Below are 3,362 nucleotides of genomic sequence, written 5' to 3'. Positions count from 1 at the left end.
CTAATCACGTGACACTCCAGCAGAATATAGCAGATGTGCGTTCCTCCTGTGAAGATGACTGTGGCAGAGATATATATGCAGCTGAAACAGGTGAGGTAAGTGCATCTATAAATGTCATTTTAAAAATTCTAACCGCTCGTTTTTATTAAATATTTGTGTGTTTTTATATCAAAATTTTACTTTTGACACAGTACATGTCAGCTAGTCCAAGATGTTTACTCAAGTACTATTCTTAGAGGACAGTGTAACTTTTACCAAAGTAATTTTATGGTAAGATACTTGTACTTTCACTCAAATATCACTTTGAGGTACTTTATACAAGACTGGTGTTGGATTTATATGTTTTACCCATGCATGCGTGTGGGTTTTTAGATCCAAAACATGAATGTAGGTAACTAAGTTGTCCCTGTATTGCAGTGTGAATGAGAATGGTTGTTTCTTTGTCTCTATGTGAACCTGCGATGGACCTATTCGGAGTGTCCCCCGCCTCTCGCACAGTGACTGATGCACACCAGCTCTCCCTCAACAGAAAAGCAGGTAAAGATGGATGGACAGATAGTTCAAACATACCATCATTTACAAGGTTTGACCAAAATGACCATCTTCATCCCCTCACAATAAATGATCTAAAACTCTGACATGAATGACGATGGAAGATGCCTTCAAGGAATACTAGGCCTTTATTTTGTAGGATCTTAGGCTTTCAAAAGCCACTTCAGTAAATCAATACCAGCTTTTATAACGATTGAAATACTTTGAATGTAACAGTCATCAGTCATAAGTCTGTGAAAGCTAATCACTGTGAAAACAAGAACATTAGCTGAAAGAAAATCCCAAAAATGAAACATACGAGAGGAGGACTTTGTCTCTGCTTGTTGATGCTCGACTCAGATCAGAGAGCTTCATGCCACATATTTTAGCTCAGAGAGACGAACCAAACTCCCAGTTCTGCTAAGCTGCTCAGCTGGGAGGTGGGAAGCTGTTCAGATTTTTTTGTTTTTCCATTACTCAGTTATTGGCGATGGTCGCAGGCTCAGGCGTGTAACATAATGAGTGGAAGAGACATCCTCCAGAGTTCAGTGTCGTCTCGCTGCTGCCCAAGGGCGAAAACCCCATCTCATTATTGGGGGGGTCCACCTAAGTTACAGTCAAATGTATGGTTGTAAAATGAAATTAAGATTAATCATTATTTAGCTGATAAAGTTCTGTAGTCCAGTTTCAAAAACTAAGACACATCAAACTATTTTCTTCAACCAAACAGCAACAATTATGACATCTTTTTTTAACGCTTACTTTAACACCCGGGTCACGCGGCCATGTAGCTTAGGCTACAATATAAGCTTTCCAAAAATGTATCACCCCAGTCCGGTTTCTCGTCAATATGCGAGACTTTAGAGCGATGCGCGCTCCCGCGAGAGAGGGGATGCAATTTTGGGCAGGCGAGCGTTTCTGGGCATAACACCTGCAGAGGAGGGAGGGGCGGGGAGGCTYTCGCAGTGCAGCGCTTCAAGAACTGACCTCCGTCTGACCTCAAAGTGCACAAGCGTCCAACTTGAAGCGTTGGATGCGATTTTGAAGCTGAAATCGCGTTCGGTGTGAACGCAGCATAACTGTTCCCGAAGCTGGCGGATTTCCTCCCAGAGAGTTTCATTTTCCTCCAGCACCAAATCCACCTCTGCAGGATCTGGAGCATCGGCATAATCATGATCCTTATGGACGGGAGTTGTACTGGCTGCTGTGTTCTCTTCCTCCTCGCTGTCCTCTGGAGGTGGTGGTCTGCCTTCTCTCCCAAACCCCGGGTCTTGGAAGTGGAGTAATTGTTCCACTCGAACAAAGCAGGTACAGCTCCCTTTTTTTTTTTTTTACGTTACAATGGCCGTGGCATATAGGCTAGTCACTCACTTCCGTTTTTGAAAGGAGCCGGCATTTCGTCATCCAATCAAAACGTTCGTTTCATGCGTGCTTTGCGTGATGACGTCATTTCGCGAAAATTCTATCGGAATTTTTTTTGGCTATGCAAATTGAGTGATGACGTCACATATACGTCATCGCAAATATAGGTCATATGGATCACCAGATTCAGATTATTTCACTTAGCTACAGTGGTGAGATCAGTCAGTTATTCACTCATTGATATCAAGTTATGATCACATCCGAAGGAAGACAACATTTCCGTAATAATCAAGAACTCGAAAAGAAATTGAAAGAGCTATATTTAAACCACGAGCACTTCTTCTGTTCTATGTGTATGAATCTGGTAACAGAGCCTATAACTCTGGCCTGCTCACACAGCTTCTGTAGGAACTGTTTAACATCTCTCTGGAATAAGGTCAAGAACCGAAAAAAGTATGAGCATTTTTGCCCTCGATGCGAAACAGTGTTTACAGAGGAGTGTCCCATGACAACAGATGAAATGTTAGAAAATGAGGTGAACCAAGTGAAAGAGGATTTACGCTTAGATGAAGTTCTCTGCTACAGCACATCTGTAGAACCCTTCTGTGTTGACTGCCCTAGAGGAGAAAGAATGAAACCTTTTAAGTTTTGTGTAACCTGTATGGGCTTCTACTGCGCGATACACATTCTGCCTCATTTTAAAGGGAAAGAACATGAGATGCTGGGACTTGACATGGCTACACTGGATAATTTCTGTGAAGAGCATAATTGCATGAAATCGATGTTCTGCCGAACTGATCAGACGTGTATCTGTATTTCCTGCTCTGCAATCGAACATTATGGCCATGATAGAGTCTCAGCTGCTGCAGAAAGACCTGAAAAACAAAAGGAATTTCAGGAGAGACAAGCCGAGTTCCTTCAGAATATGCAGAAAAAAGAGAACAGGGTGAAGAAGCTCAAACAAAGGGTGAAAGACCTCAAGGAAGAGTTAATCTGTGTGCAGAACATAATCAGTCATAATCAGACAAGGCACAGAGAGGAGAAAAGAATCTTAAGGCTACTGCGTGGACTCAAAAGAGCTATTCAACAAAAGGAGAACCGGTTAAATAACCTCGAGGCAAAATATGCTGCGGTGGAGCAGTCCATGTTAACAGAAAATGACATTAAATTCCTACACGATTACACCTTATTTAAAGCAGAGTATGAGCTGAAATTCATAACAAAACACACCTTGATAGGAAACAAAAAAGATATCAGCTGCTTCTACCATTGCGGCTTTATGGTTTAAAAACCCACCGGCCGGAGAACCTAACTGCAGTGTGCAGCATCTATCAACAATACAAATTAAGCGATGGCATCATTTCGCGAAAATTCAAAAATTAATTATGCAAATTAAGTGATGTCCGAGGGAGAGAGAGAGAGGGGGAGGGAGGGAGAGAGAGAGGGGGGGGGAGAGAGAGAGGGGGGGG

The sequence above is a fragment of the Austrofundulus limnaeus genome, unplaced genomic scaffold (genome assembly GCF_001266775.1).
Source record: "Austrofundulus limnaeus strain Quisiro unplaced genomic scaffold, Austrofundulus_limnaeus-1.0 Scaffold35, whole genome shotgun sequence".
In the NCBI taxonomy this organism is placed as follows: Eukaryota; Metazoa; Chordata; class Actinopteri; order Cyprinodontiformes; family Rivulidae; genus Austrofundulus; species Austrofundulus limnaeus.
Note: the sequence above shows the minus strand (reverse complement) of the source record.